At 67.6% G+C, this 15,170-nt stretch overlaps 1 protein-coding gene across 6 annotated transcripts in view; it reads left to right on the forward strand.

Annotated features, from left to right (window-relative positions):
- AHDC1 (AT-hook DNA binding motif containing 1) overlaps positions 1–15,170 on the forward strand; it is a 48,848-nt gene that overhangs the window by 20,219 nt on the left and 13,459 nt on the right. The window contains exon 2 of one of the 6 annotated variants that reach the window (XM_068658129.1): positions 9,299–9,408. The exons of the other annotated variants lie outside the window; for them this stretch is intronic. The gene's annotated coding sequence lies outside the window, so the exon portion shown is untranslated. The remainder of the gene's footprint in view (positions 1–9,298; positions 9,409–15,170) is intronic. 6 annotated transcript variants of the gene reach the window in all.

Below are 15,170 nucleotides of genomic sequence, written 5' to 3' on the forward strand. Positions count from 1 at the left end.
TCTCCTCCCCAGCTGGCGGCAGAGCCGCGTTTTGCTCCAGCGCGCGCCGCGCGTCGCCGTCCTCCCGCCGTGCGCCGCCTCCCCTCCCTCCCCGCCCGGCCCTTCCAGCGGCCCCGAGGAGCCCCTGGGGCCACCCTGCCCTGTTCCTGAGCCTTTGGGGTCCCCCCCCTTTGGGGAAGCTGTGCTGCGGTGGGTGGGTTTTGGAGGAGCAGCCTCTGCAGTGCTCAAATGAGGTTGCTCCCCCCCCTCCCCGGCCACGCTAGGAAGAATTACAGTAGGCCAGGCATCTGTTCTGGCAGAGCCGAGCTAAAGAGCTTGTCCTGGGCTTGGCAGCCCAGCCAGCGCAGCCGACAGCTTTTCCAAGGGCAGCCTTGGCGGGTGCAGAGCAGCAGGTTGACATTGCAGGAGGCAGAGGAGCCCTGCGGTGCCGGCACCGGCCCCGCGCCCCTCTCCTCGTGCCGGGCAGTGGGGTGCTGGGGGCGTGGGGGGGACACCGGTGGGTCTGCGGGGCTGGGGGATGCAGCCACCCAGCACCTCACCCTGTTAGGTCTTTGTTAGGGCTGTCTGTGCGGTGTTAGGAGCGAGCAGGATGCGGCCACCCGCACCCCTGGGCTGATAATGAGGGGCGCAGCAGGGCTGTGAGCTCACCCCGTGTGGGATCGGGGTGGGCGTGGGTGGTGGGGACACTCGGGTTTGGAGCAGCCCCCCTGGCTGGAGATCTCCTTGGCAGTGCCCCCCCCGGCTCAGAGGGTCAGGCTCAGCCCAATTTGTGCCTGCTGCTGGCAGGAGGACGGCTGGTGCCATGCTCACTACGTGCCTGCAGGCAGGGGGAGAGCCAGAAGCCACAGGGCTGGCAAGAAGGGGGGGGCAGGATCGGTCCCCACGAGGTGCTGGGCAGCCCCTTGCTTCCCATGGGACGCATTTAGCAGGGGAGCAGTCCCCAAAACCCCATCAGCTGTATGATTTGGGGTCCCTCCACATCCCCACCTGGCTGATGGGTGATGGATGCTGCTGTCCCCAGCAGCGCCGTGGGACCCACGGGGCTCCCCGGCCACGGGGGCAGGTGCGTGGTGCTATCCGAAATGGCCCCCCCTCCACCTTCTGGTGCTTTCCTCCAACCCCCCACAAAATTCCCTCAAGCCAGGGCCACCCTGGTGGCACCGCAGCGCTCCTGGCCGGGGGCTCAGCCTCCCCTTTCACCCCCCGAGCCCCTCCGTGTCCCTAATCATGCCCAGGCCTGCGAGCACAACTGCGGCGCGGGTAATTAGCAGTAAATCTCCGCGTGCAGCTCTGCTAATCAGCCGGCAGGAGCTGGGCTCGGTGGTGGCGGTCCTGCAGCACGGCCGCCTGCCGCGAGGCCGCCGGGGAGGCTCGGGCTCGAGGGCACCTTTGCAAAAACCCCGGTGCAGCTCCCGCAAACGCCAAGCCCGGGGGTTTGCAGCCACCTCGCTCCTCCTGCCTGGTGCCCAGCACGGCGCCGTGGTGGCCGTCGGTGCTGCGGCTGCCGTGCCCTGAAGCAGAGCTCGGGACGCCAGGCACGGAGCTGGAGCGTGGTGGTCAGGGATGGGTAGAAATGCCCCAACCCCTCTTAAAAACCCCGGCGCAGCAACCCGAGCTCACATCTCCCGTGGCAGCAATTCCCAGCGGGGCGGTGGTGGCGGCGATCGCTTTCCTGGCCGGTGACCCCCAGCCAGGCCCTGCCCAGGTGGCGAAACAGCTCCTGGGTGCCCGGCACGGCCCCGCCACCTTTCCCAGCCCTATAGCACCCAAACCCTCCTCATCCTCCCCATGCCGTGTGCTCACCCCGTGCCCTGTCCCCCAGCCCCGTCCCCAGCTCCCGGCCGCGGTGCAGCCGGCACAGGGCGCACCCCAGCCCCGGCCCCCGCGCTCCAATCCGCGCGATTTCCTATTTCTTTCTTAATGCGCCCGAGCCTCCTGTTTGCTTTTTTAACTGCAGTAACCACAAGAGGGAAGTTTCAGAGCGGCGCGAGCCCGGCTCCGCCGGGAAGGGAGAGCGGCGGAGGAGCAGCCGCATGCCACCGCCACCGCCACACCGCAACCCGGGGGCTTCGGCGGCACGGCCCGGCCCCGAGCCCCCATCCCCACACCCAGCCGTGCCTTCCTCCAGCCCCTTCCCCACGCCCCTCACCCTCATCCCCTCTTCTCTTCGGGGAGATGAGTTTGGGGCATGCAGCACTGCAGGTTGAGAGCCGCCGAAGGGGCTTGGGCCCCCCAGCGCCGATCGATCGCTTTTCTCGCTCCCTCTTCTTTTTTTTTTTTTTTTTTTCCCTTTTTTTTTTTTTTTTTTTTCTGTTTGTTTGCAGCCGCTTGAGGGCTCTTGTGATGAATCCAGCCTGGACAGATTTCAAGAGCAGCTGAAACACAGCCCGTTGTGGGGGTGGGAGTGGGAGGTTAGCAGGGCCCGGTCAGCACCAGAATGCAAAATGGTGCAGCGCTCAGCGCCGCGCCGGCCTCGGGGACCGCAGGGGGACGGCACCCGTGGCCCCGCTGCCCCAAAGCTGGCGGCAGCGCCGGGCACGTCCGGATGCAGCGGGGCTGGGGAGGCAGCGGGGGCGCACGGGGGCACCGGCGGCTGCGTGCTCCGGCTGGGCTGGGCTCTGCTCCAAACCAGCCCAAAATTGCGCCCGCGGAGGGACCCAGTGCCGCTGGCTTCGCGCGGGGTCGCACCTGCACGGGGCGGCGAGGAGCCGGGCGCCAGGTGCCGTCCATCCCCGGGGAGCGGCCGGCCTTCGAGCGCTGTAAAATGGCGGCTTTTTAATAAAACGGGGAGGGGGGCGGAGGAAACCCTTCCAAAAACCAGCAGGCGCTGCGAAAAGAAGGAGGAGAGGAGGGCGAGCGGCGCCCCGCGCCACCGGCTCGCAGCCGAGCGCTGCGCCAAGGCTGGGCAGGCGACGGCAGCAAAATCTGGGGAGGGTGGGGGGGGGACACACGTGGCTGCGCCGGGGGGCACGGGAGAGCAGGGGCAGGAGGCAAAGCAGCGCCTCGGAGGGGATGTGCTGGCTGAGGCAGCGCTGATTGGCGAGGCTGCTGCTGCCATGGTGCTGGGTGCTGGGGTTTGCTGCGATTTTGCAGCTGCGACTCCGGGAGCCAGCAGGACGCCTGCGCGCGCGTGCACGCGCCCGCGTGTGCGTACAAGTGTGTGCGCACGCAGGAGGAATAATTAGTTCCTACTCTAGCACTTCTCCCTCAAAGTGCTTTTTAAAAGCCTCCATTCATTAGTCTTCACGGCTCCCCCGAGGTGCCGTGTCCTCATTCTCTCCCCGCGCCGACTCCCCACCTTCCCCAGAGCCAAAATGGGGATCCTGAACCGGGGAAGGGGAGGGCCGGGCTCCCGGAGGGCGCCGGGTGCTTGGAGAACCCATGGTGCAGCCCTGGTGGTGTGACAACGGGGCCAGCAGCAGTGTGCCGGGGACAGCGGGTGTTTTTGGGGACCGTCCTGGTGGTACCTGTCCTTTTGGGGCGGGCTGGGGTATCACAAGCACCTGGGCATCGCTGCGAAGTTCTCGTTAGGGCTGAGCCGAGATGGGTTTGGAGCAATGGGGTGGCAGCGGGGTCCCGCAGGGATGGCAGGGACACGGGTTGGCTGCGTCCCTCCCGAGCAGCCTTGGTCAGTGCCACCTCCCTGTGCCACCGGCTGTGCTGGGACAAACCGAGGCCACCAGGGGTGGCCCTGCGGGTCCCCAGATTACCCAGTGTAATCCTGGCACCCCAGGAGGAAGGAGGCTGGAGCGCACCGGTGCTGCTCAGCCCCCGGACCCCAGCACCGTGGCTCGGTGCAGGAGCAGGCGGGCGCCTGGGCGCGTGCCCCTCCGGCGGGCGGGCGCTGGCAGAGGGCCTCCTCTGCAAACCCTAACCTTATTTTCCCAGGTCCGACGCCAGTTTCCATGGAAACAGCCGGGAGCAGAAACGGGAACCAGAATCCAGAAACGCAAAGCCTCGAGCTCCCCGTTCGCTTTGCTGGATTCCTGCTCCCGTCGGCCCCAGGACACCCTGGGGGTTGGGGTGGTGCTGCGCTGTGGGGAGCGAGGGGCACCCCAAGCATTCTGCAGCACCCGTGGGTGGTGCAGGGTGCCTGGGGAAGTGCCCGGTGCCCAGGTAGCGATGTGGAGGCTGGGACGAGGTCTGTGTGTCGAGGTGGTGCCGCCAGCGTGCGTGCAATGCGCGTGTGGGCACGCTCGTGCACCCACCTGCGCACTGTACGGGTACAGGGGGGGTGTGGGGGCTCCATATTTATCGATAATACGTGTGGGTGTCGGCGTTACTGGTGCGTGGGGAGGCGCCCAGCCCTGTCCCTGCCCTAATGTCCCCAGGACGTGATGGGAACAGGGCACCGGAGCCACCCGGGGAAGGGCAGCACGAGCCAGCCGCCACGCGGGGACTTGGCTGCCGGGTGCTGCAAGCGTCTGCTGGTGGGGGGAGGCTCTGCTCAGCCCCCCCGGGGCTCTGAGCCCCCAAAATGCCCCCAGGCCTTTCAGAGAGACCACATCTGCCTGCTCCCCGCTCCAGCCTCGTCTTTGCCTGCTGTGAGGTGTTGTCAGGGCGCCTTGAATCCCCCAGCACCCGGGGTGGTGGCACCGCGAGCGGCTCGCTGCGTCCCCGCGACGTCCCCAACCTGGCTGAATGGTGACCACCGGGAGGGGCCCCGTGGGGCGGGTTTGTGTCCCTGCGTGGGCTCCCAGCACCCGGCGTCGTGTCGGTGTCGGTGGGGCAGGATCGCAGCCGTGCCTCACCCCGGGGCGCTGGCGGCACCGGCACGGCGCCTTCCCCCCGAGTGGCACCGCCGCCATCGCGCGCGCACACCGTAATACATCATTTAGAGACGGACAGGTATTAAGATACATTATGGATAACTCACGGAGAGAGACGCTATTAATAATACAGACACATACAGAGGGAAGAAAGTGCACACTTGATTTCCATGTTGCTACCAGGAGTTGTGAGGCTGGCTCTGGCTGCCTCTTCCCACACGTGACTGCAACACAGTGGGTAGCTGACAGCCCAGAGAGCCTGGCTTGGGGCCAGGAAAAAGCAGAAAACACAATGTCTGTGCATATCCTCTCTCTTAAAATAACACTCCAACACCGTCTGAGACGAATTAAAATAAGATCAGGAGCGGTCTCGCGGAGAGAGAGAGAGAGACGGAGGGAAAAAGGCAGGCAGGGGAACGGCCAGGGCTGGGTTGCTTCAGACACTGCCACCCGCCCGCAGCCTCCCGCCAGCTCTCGCGGGGAAGGAGGGGGCTCGTTTGCAGGGCTGGAGTTTAAAATAAAAAGGCGAGAGAGAGAAAGAGAGAGCGAGAGAGAGAGAGAGAGAGAGAGGGGAGAAAAGGCGCAGGCGAGCGGGAGAGCAAATCCCCGGCCGCGGCGGGGAGGGGAGAGATTCCTGCCGTCGTGTGCGCTGGATGTCCAGCACATGTCTGTCCTTTGGAGGGGAGCCTTGGCAGGGCGGGGGATGCGAGCGCAGCCTGCATGATGGAGAGCATCAGGAATTTCCTGCAGCTGAGGAACACACCAAATACCAGAGTGCAAGGGAGAGCGGAGGGGAGCAGGGTGCCGGGGGGGAGCGGAGGGCTTGGAACAACCCGCGGGCAGGGGGCAGAGGGGTTGGGGGCTTGGGGAGGTGGGGATGGGGGCGGGGGGGGGACCTGGCGCTTCGGTGCTTTTTCCATCTGTGTGCCTGTCGGGGGGGTTTTTTCCGCTCGCTTTTTGAAGGCAGGGCTCGGCCGGAGGCTGGCGGTGCCCTGCGGTGCTGCCTCGCCGCCGCGGGCCCCTCGCTGCCCTGCCCTCCTCCCCCTCCCCAGCACGGCTTTGGGATATTTTGGGGCTTTTACGTCTTTTCCTGACCTTCTCTCTCCCCCCTCCTCCCCAGCCTTCCCCCAGTTATCTGGCGCGGCACCGGGGGACGTGGGGTCGGCGATGCCGGGGGACATGGGGTTGGTGACACTGGGGGACGTGGGGTTGGTGACACCAGGGGACATGGGGAGCCAGGGCCACATCCTGCACCCCACACCTCTCTCACGGGGCCGAATCCCACTCGGGAATCAGCCTGGAAAGACGGGCGCATCCCCACGGGCACCACCTTGGGGGTGCCCAAGCAGCGCCTGGCACACATGCGAGCAGCTTTGCGAGGCGCCCTTCGTCGTGCTCCCTCCTCTTCCTCACCCGCCTGGGCCCGGTTGGGTTAAACAACCCCAAAGGCACCGGGGGGGGGGCGGGCGGCAGAGCCCCCGCGGCTCGGCGAGGCTGCGTCCAGGTGCAGGCTGACCTCTCCTCTCGCAGCTCCCCCTGCATCCCGCTCCGAGCCGGCGGCTCCCTGGGGGCTGCTGAGGGGCCGGAGGGGAGGAGAGATCAGAGGGGGCATCGAGCAGCCAGCGCCGGCTCCAGGTAGCCAGGAGGTCGCTCTGAAAATCTGGAAGTGGAGTGCGCTGGTGCTCAGCAGAGCGGCGAGAGCTGGCTGCTGCTTCAGGGCGGAGAGGAGGAGGAGGAGGAGGAGGAAGGAGGAGGATGCAGAGGATGGAGCGGGGGGCAGCGAGGCCGTGTGTGTGTGTCCCCCCCGTTGTGACCGCCGGGTGTCCCCACGGATGTCCCCATGCCCCAGGGGGATGCTGTGCCCACGCAGAGCATCCCGTGCAAAGCGGGTGGGGAGCTCCTGGGGGGCGAGGGGGTGCAGAGGAGGCTCAGAGGTGGCTGAAGCCCAACCACGTGGCCCCATCGCCGCCTGCCTCTCGTTCCCATCCACTCCAGGCCCCCCCCCTCATTCCGGGGCGAGCCGTGCCCCACACCTGCCGGGGGCTGCGGGGGCCCGGGGATGCTGAGCAGGCGCTGAGCTCATTAACAGGCTCCAGCCTCCCCTGCACGGGGGTCAGAGAGCAGCAGCCGGGGGCAGGGGGCGTGGGGAGCGCGGCCGGAGGCGCTTTGTGTGGGCTGGCAGCGGGGCCCCCCCCCCCCCCGGCCCCAAACCTCCCTGCCCGGCACGGATGAGGTCCCCCCGGCCCCTTGCGTGACAGGAATCTGTCCTGGCCCCGCTCGCCGCGCCGGCTGACGGATCCTTTGATCTCCAGCAGGGCTTTGGCTGCACCGACCGAGGGGGGGGTGCACCCTGGATACCCCCCCACACCCCGGTGACAAGGGACAGCCTTGCACGGTGTCCCCCTGCCCGGGCAGGAGGCGCAAAACCCTTGCTCAGCCCAAGGATGGCTTCTCCCTCGTTAGCCACCAGCCGCTAATTGTCCCCTCTGCGACGCCGTGCCATGGTTTGGGGGTGGGGGGGCCCTTCTCCACCATCCCCTGCTGTCCCCACGGCCCTGCTGTCCCCTCGGGGACACGTGGCCCTGCCGGGGGGCACCGCCAGCTTGGTGTCTGCTGGGGGTGGCCAGCGGGGAGGTGGCCATGGGGGGGTTAGGGGGGGGGCAGTGGCTGGAGCGAGTGTGAACCTGGCATCTGGCGAATGTCACCTTACCCAGCCCGCGCTTCCCTGTCTCCATACCAACCGTTCTGCTCCAGCCACCTGCGGGGGGGTGGCAGCCAGCGCCTTCGGGGAGGAGGCGAGCTGGCCGCGGGCTCACCGCAACCTTCCCGCACCTCTCCCCTCCCCTGCTCAACCGACCCCCCCGGGGTGCCGAGTGCTGTGCCACATAAATCCGCCCTGCGCTCCTCCAGCCATCGCCAGGCACGGGGGATGCGCCCAGGAGACGTGGCGGTGCTGCCCCTGCTCGTGCAGCCCCCAAAATCCCCTTGCTGCTCGCTCTGGGGCTCGGTTTCCCCTCGGGGGATGGAGAGGTGGGGGCGCAGCAAGCCCCTGCCCCTGCCCGTGCCGGTGCCCCCGCTCCCCGCCGAGCCCCGGCGCAGCTGCGGCGCAGGAGGGAGGCCTCGCTCCACCCCAGCCTCCGCGGCGAGGGCCTCTTCCAACAGCTCTGCACATTTTCCTGGACTGTCCCTCTTCCCTGCGACCAGATGTTCTCACCCTCCTCCTCCTCCTCCTCCTCCTCCTCCTCTTTCCCCCCTCGGCAGGGTCCGGGCGGGAGCCAGCCCGACGTGGCCACCTGGGGACACCGCTGGCCGGGTCCCCCCCCTCCTGCCCCACACCTGGCTGGGGGCCAGGGCTGAGCGCTTTGCAGCACCAGGGCCTCGTGCATGGGGGGGGGATGCTGGAAGATTTGGGATTCTGGAGTATTTAGGATGCTGGAGTGTTCGGGATGCTGGAGTATTTTGGGGGTGCTGGAGCATTTTGAGGGGGTGTTGAAGCGTTTGGGGGATGCTGGAGGATTCGGAGGGTGCTGGAGCATTTGGGGGGTGCTGGAATATCTGGGATGGTGGAGTATTTGGGGGTAGGTTGGAGTGTTTGGAGGATGCTGGAGCATTTCAGGGGCTGCTTGAGTATTTAGGGGATACTGGACTATTTGGGATGGTGAAGCATTTTGGGGGCTGCTGAAGTATTTGGGGTAGGCTGGACTATTTGGGATGCTGGAGCATTTCAGGGGCTGCTGGCATCTTTAGGGGCTGCTGGAGGACTTTGGGGACGCCGGGACATTTAGGGGAGTGCTGGAGCATTGGGATGCTGCAACATTTGGGGGCACGCCGTGCTGCTGGGGAGGACGCTGGGACTGTTGGGGAGCATCAGGGCGATGCCACCACGCCTGGGGGGCACGCCGGGCTCCTCGCCCCTCCATGGCTGGCACGAAAGGGGCCGGGGAGGGCTGCGCACACACGTGCAAGCCCCTTAGGGGTGCACACGCGTGTGCAAGGCCCATCCCGAGCTGGATTCAGCCACGTGGCCACCGCTCGAGGCCACAGCAGGAGCAGGGGCCGGAGGGGCCGGGTGCGAGCGCCGCTCCCCCCGCCGCGCGCGGCCGGGTGTAATTTCAGCAGAGCCTCAGCGAGGGGCAGGAGCAAATCGACCTTTTCACCCGTTTTCCTACCGGGGGGATTGCAGCCTGTTTCCTGTTAAACCTCGCCGAGAACCGGCTCCATCCTGCTGGCGAAGGAGGGGGGGATCTGGGGAGCCCCGGCCGAGATTTGGGGGGGGTTTGGGTTTCCCTCCCCGGGACCCGCGGCGGCTCCTTCGTCCCGCTTCGTCCTCCTCTTCCTCCTCCTTCCCCTGCCGCTGTCCCCAGTGCGAGGCTTCGGGCGCCTTGGGCAGCCCGGGGAGCGGGGAGGCAACGTGGAAAATTGCTGCGAGGAAGGAGCCGAAGGCGGGAGTGATAAATATTGAAAGGGTGGGATTTCGATGTAGGCTGCAACAGCTGTGCTGGTTACAGTGTCACACTATCTCTCCACAGGTTTACTGACCCATTTCCATTCACACGGCTGCCAGTATCTTAGCAACTGCAACAGTCCCCCAAGAACAGGCATATTGCCTGCTATTAGTGACTGCTGCAACTGTGTCAAGGTTAGCTCTCTCCCTCCAAGCCCTGCAGGGTTTGTTTTCCGCCCAAAGCCAGCGCAGGCTGTTTGGTGGCACAGCCCCGGGGCGCCCGCCGAGGGTACCCGGTGTCCCCCCGGCCCCAAAAGCATCCCAAGGTGGTTCCCTTCCCTTGGGGCTGGTGGCCCTGTGCTGTGCCGGAGGGGTGCAGGAGGGGTGCTGGGGGATGGGATGGGGTGGGGAGGGTGGGCGAAGGGCTGGGTGGGTCGGGGGGTGCTGTGGGATGGGGTGCGTGGCGCAGCCCGCACGGCCCCTGCTCATCCCCGGTCCCTGTGGCGCTGGGGTGGGCTTTGGGGAGGGGGAAACTGAGGCACGGGGGCTGCAGGGGATGGGGTAGGGGGTGAGGGTGCTGTGCCCAGCCCTGGGTAACCCAAAATGGGTGGGCACGGAGCCAGCCTGCAGCAAGGTGAGGGGCTTGCACCCCCTTTGCGCCCCCCCAAAACGCATCGGGGCCACCGAAGGCGCAGAGCACGGAGAGGGCAAGCGGCCAGCCTGCCCCTACGGGGAGGGAAACTGAGGCACGGGCACCCCACACAGCACCCCAGCAGGGGGCTGAGCACCCAGAAAAGGGGTCCTGGGATGGGGCAGGGTGGGTGCACCTGGCCCACCCCCCCCCACCCCGTTGCCGGCAGCGCTGCAGACAGCAGGCTCCACACGAGCGCAGCCGCGGGGACGGCTGAGAGGGAAGCCACAAAAATGATTTAAGGGGCTGGCGGGATTGATTTATTAAGAACAATTAAAAGCGCTAAATACGCTTAGCTCAGCCAGACGCCGAGCAGGGAGCCGGGGGGGGGGGGAAGTAGGGGCGGGGGGAGACCTGTCTGCTGGATCCAGAGGGCGAGGCTGGCAGCAAGGGGACCCGCAGCGCCGCGCGGGGGGACCGGGTGGCACCGGGCTGCGGTGGCGCAGACGGGAGGGGAAGGAGCAGGGTGCTGGGAGCAGGGGTGAGGGGCGAGGGCGATGCCGTGGGGTGCAGCACCCGTGGGTCTGATGCGCAGCCGGGGCTGGGTGCAGCACCCAGGGGTGGGTTTGCACCCAGGAGGAGGTTTGCACCCGGGGCTGGGTTTGCACCCGGGGCTGGGTTTGCACCCGGGGGTGGGTTTGCATCGAGGGATTTTGCACCCAGGGATTTTTGCACCCAGGGATGAGTTTGCATCCAGGGCCGGGCTTGCATCCAAGGAGCCGGTTTGCATCCGGGGCTGGATTTGCACCCCACCATGGGTTTGCACCCGGGGCTGGGTTTGCAACTGGGGCTGGGTTTGCACCCGGCGATGGATCCGCTCCCGGGGATGGGTTTGCGCCCAGGGCTGGGTTTGCATCTGGGGCTGGATTTGTACCCGGCCCGGCAATGGATTCGCCCCCAGCTCTGCGTTTGCACCCAGGGGTGCGTTTGCACCCCGGCTGGAGGGCTCCTGGTGGGATGCAGGGGGACGGGAGAGCCCCAGGCAGCGCTGGAACCAGGCGAGCTGCGCCGAGCCGGTGCCAGCTGCCAGCTGCAGGATGCCCAGTATGCCCAGTAAGCCGTACTGGGCAGGCGCTGTGGTCACGGCCCCATCTGGCAGCGCTGCCCTGGGAGCTCAGCAAAGCCCCGTGCAGCTGGTGCCGTGCAGGGACAGAGCAGGGCTCGGGGAGCGTTGCGACACCACCAAACCCATGGCCCTGCAGGAAATCCCGGCCGAAAGCACCGGGAGAGTCCCCAGTGCTGCAGGGACCTGCCCAGTGCCTGCCTGGGGGGTGGACTTTGTCCCCGTGGGGGGGTGCCTGGGGGTCACAGCATGGTGCCCCCACCCGCTGACACACTGGCGGGCTGCGCTCTGCATCCTCCCAGTCCCTGTTGGCTGCATGGACTGGGAACACTGGTTTTGTCCCCATTTGTGCTGCTGGCTGTCCCCAGGAGGGTGCCCGTCCCCATGCTTGGAGGGTCCTGGGCAGCATCCCATCGCCTTCATCCCTCCCTTCCCTCCTCTTCCTCCCTCTCCAGCCCCGTGAAGGCGTTGTGCTCATGGGGGCCGGGGTCTGTCTCACCACCGATGCCCGTGGGGCCGGGGCTGGTGGCCTCGGGAGCTGCCCCCAGTGCCCCCAGCCCCTGGCTGAGCAAGGAGGGTGCTGAGAGAGCAGGGAGCAGGATCCGGCCCCTCCCCTGGGCACTGGGGACGGGGATGCCCAGGGACCACCAGGGGACACGGTGGAGGGGGCGTCTGAGCTGCCTCCCCCCCCTGCACCATGTCCCCATCCTATCGCAGGGGCTTGGGTTGGATTTGGACCCCCGCAGGCATCACCTCCCCCTGCTCACCCCACCCTGGGGGCACGACAAACCCCCGTGTCCCCCCCCTCTTTACGCATCCCCGGCGATGCGAGCCCCCTCCTGCTCCCCAAAACCCCAAAACCCAGAGAGGGACCCCCCCTCGGTGCTGGGGGCGGTGGGAGAGGTGCAGGACGGGAACAAAGCCCCGCTCGGCGGCTGGCAGGAGCCCGAGGCTTTCTGCTGACCCTGCTGCTGCTCGCCCCGACCCCCCCCCCCCCCGCTGCCCCCACCCGCTCCTGCCGGCGTCAGCGCTTCCCAGCAGCTCCCAGGTACCGGAGCCAGCCGAGCGCTGGAGGAGCCGCTCCTGCCCCTGTGCCCCCCGTGCCACCAAAGGAAAAACCTCCCTGGGCACTGGGGGGGCTGTCCCGTGTCCCCCCGGTGTCACCGTGGTGGGGTGCAAGGGATGTGGGTGCTGCGTCCCCGAGGGGCGCACGTCCCTCTTCCGTGCTCCTGCCTCGCTGCCACGTGGGGTCTGGGGACAACGAGAGGTGGTGGCACTTTTTGGGGGTGGCCGCAGCGTTCCCAGCTCGGCAGCGGGGCTGGGGGCTCTCCATGGGTTGGTTTCTCCCCATGGGGGCCTCGTGCCCTGGGCTGGAGGACGGGACCCCAGCCCTGTCCCCAGCTTGGTGGCCGCAGTGTCCCCAGCGCCCTCTTCGGCCCCGTGCTGCTGTCACCGTGGGGGCAAAGCCGGAGCCTGTGGGGCAGGGAGAGAGGGGGGGGCTGCCCCCCGGTGCCGTGGGCACCCACTGGGGGTCCCAGCACCCTCCCTGCAGGCCCGTGCCCGCGGGCACACCAAGCCAACCCGCTTGGGGTTGTGCCACCGAACCCTGCGGCACCCGCTGGCGGTCCCCTCATGTCCCCAACCCCACCCAGGTGACATCTCCCCCCGGTTCGCCCCCCACCCTCCCCAGCAGCGCGCGCGCCCGCCGCCGGCTGCCCAAGGGTTAAGGAGAGTTTGCTGCTCCTGCAGACAATTAGTGACATCTTTGCTGACAGCGGCACACACCGAGCTGCTCGCCCTCGCCGCCTCCCCCCCCCCCCCCCCCGGCAGCACCCACCCGGCCGCCCCCGCGCCCCCACGGCCCCGGCTCCCGGCCGCCCCTCGCCCCTCGCCCCGGCGGCTTTTTCGGCTGCGGCACAATCGCAGCCGGGCGCGGAGCAGCCAGCTCCCCTCGCTGCCCTCTGACCCGCTGTTGCTGTGGAAACTGCATCCGACGTCGGATTACGGAGCCTGAATTTGCAGGCTCCAAACTCTTCCCCCCCCCCCTCCCCACCACCACCACCACCACCCTCCCCCGTGCGCGCACGTGCACAAACCCCACCCCAAAAATCCGCCTCGGGGTGCCCGCGCTGGGGATGGGCGCCTGCCTTGGCACCTGGGGTGCTCCCCTGCCTTGCACCCGGTGATGCCGAAGGTGCCACCGTGAAGCCAACGAGGCCTTTGGTGCCCCCCCTTGCTCCCCCCCCACCCAGCACCTCCGCACCCCTGAGCATCACCCCCCTGGGTGCCCCCATCCCCGCATCCCATGGCTGTGGGGTGCCAGGGGGATGAGCCGCAGAGCCCCCCCTGTTACCCAGCAGCTTTTCCAAAAGGACCCCAAGCAGGGAGGGGGGGGTTCACCCCCAAAGCCCCAACCCCAAACCGTGTCCTCGTGGGCCCCCGACACCTCTGGGTGGCAGCAGGAGCCAGGCACCCATGGGATCCGGGGTCCCAACGCCCTCACCCCGTGGGCACCGCACGTGTCCCCCGGGTCCGGGTGCCCCCACCGGGGGAAGGGGGGCACGGGGGAGAGCAGAGCCCGTTTTGGGAGAGCTCCGTGGGCTGGGTTTGTGTCTCAGCATCTCTCCCTGCCACCCGGGGAGGTAGGAGCTGAATTAATCGCGATCAATTAGTGCTGCTTGCAGCCACCGGCTCCCGCCCTGCACCAGCTTTGTGCCGTCGCGCCCAGCAATGGGGGGGCTCGGCGGCCCCAGCAGCACATGGGGGGGACCTGGGGGACTGCAGCCCCTCCGGACCCCGCACACACCCCCTCGCTGGGGACAGGGGACGGGCAGGGACAGCGCGGGCACCCCGTGGGGATGCGTCGGGGATGCATCGGATTCGGAGGGGGCGGCGATGTAGGGGGGGGACGCGTGGGCCCCCGGCGGCCCCGCTCTTGGCAGAGCTGGGAGCGGGGTGGCGGGGGTCCGGGCGGCCGGATCCTGCAGTATACTGCAGCAAATGCCCTGCAATCTGCATCCGAATGAGTCCCACCTTCCTTCCCCCGCAACGTGCTGCCCTGGGCTACAGCTAATCTATTGTGCGCTGGGCTGCAGCCAGCGCGAGCTGCAATACAGTAAATCCTTCTGCAGTATCCTGCAAGGGGACCGAGCCCAGCCGCAGCCGCTGCCTCCTCCCAGACAAAGCCTGGGGCCCGCGGGGGGCCGGGGCGCAGCCGCTGCTGCCCCGGATGGGGACGGGGACGGGGACACGCGAGGGCCGTGGGCGCCCGCAGCGGCTTCGTGCTGGCCGAGGTGGGAGGACGCGGCCCTGAGCGGGCTGCGAAGTTCCCCAGGGACTTTTCAAGGGACTTTTGGCGATGCTGAGCCCCCAGTTCCACCCTCCCCAAATCCCTGCAGCTGGGGTTCACACCACGAGCCGTCCTCTGTCCCTGCCACCGCCGTGGTGCGCCCCTGGTGCCGTGCAGGGGGCCGCGTTCCCACCCCGTGCGTGGCGCAGCTCCCCTCGTGCCTCAGTTTCCCCCTGCCTGTCCCCATCCTGCCCGTGGGCTCCAGCACACGTGAGCACCGCTGCCCTGTGCCGGGGGGTTCGCTCGGATCCCGTTCTTATCGCCGTTCTCTCTGTTATTATTGTTATTATTGGGATGCTGGGGGGGCTCTGCGGCTCCGCCGGACCCGTCTTTGGAGAGCGAGGCATCCTTCAAAGGGAAGGAGCTCTGTCACCGCCCCACAGCAGCTGCGTTCTCCTCAATTAGAAGAGGTAATGAAGCAATTTATGGGCATCTACAAAGTGATGTGTGAGTGACAGGCTGTGTACGATGCGCGCCGGGGCTCTGCCGGCAAGTTGTGTTCTTCCAATTTTAATGGCAAGCTCCCCGGCGAGGGTGGGGGAAGCGCACGGCGCCGTGGAGGTGGGTGCAGGATGAGGCACCCAGCGGGGTACCAGGGGGGTACGGGGCGAGCTGGGTGCCCCCATCGCCATCCCGGGGGATCTCAGCCCCATGGGATTTGTGGGGTCCCTGTCACTATAACGGGGTGGGGTGGGAGCAGGGTTTGGGGCCAGCACAGGGCACCCAGCTCCCCGGGGAGCACCCGCTGCACCTTGCAGTTTCCACCCGTGCCTGGGAGAGGCATCACCCTGCTGCCTGCCTCAGTTTCCCCATGCACACACGTGCCCCCTGCTCTGCTCGCACCGCCCCGCCTT

Source organism: Anas acuta, chromosome 21, assembly GCF_963932015.1.
Source record: "Anas acuta chromosome 21, bAnaAcu1.1, whole genome shotgun sequence".
In the NCBI taxonomy this organism is placed as follows: Eukaryota; Metazoa; Chordata; class Aves; order Anseriformes; family Anatidae; genus Anas; species Anas acuta.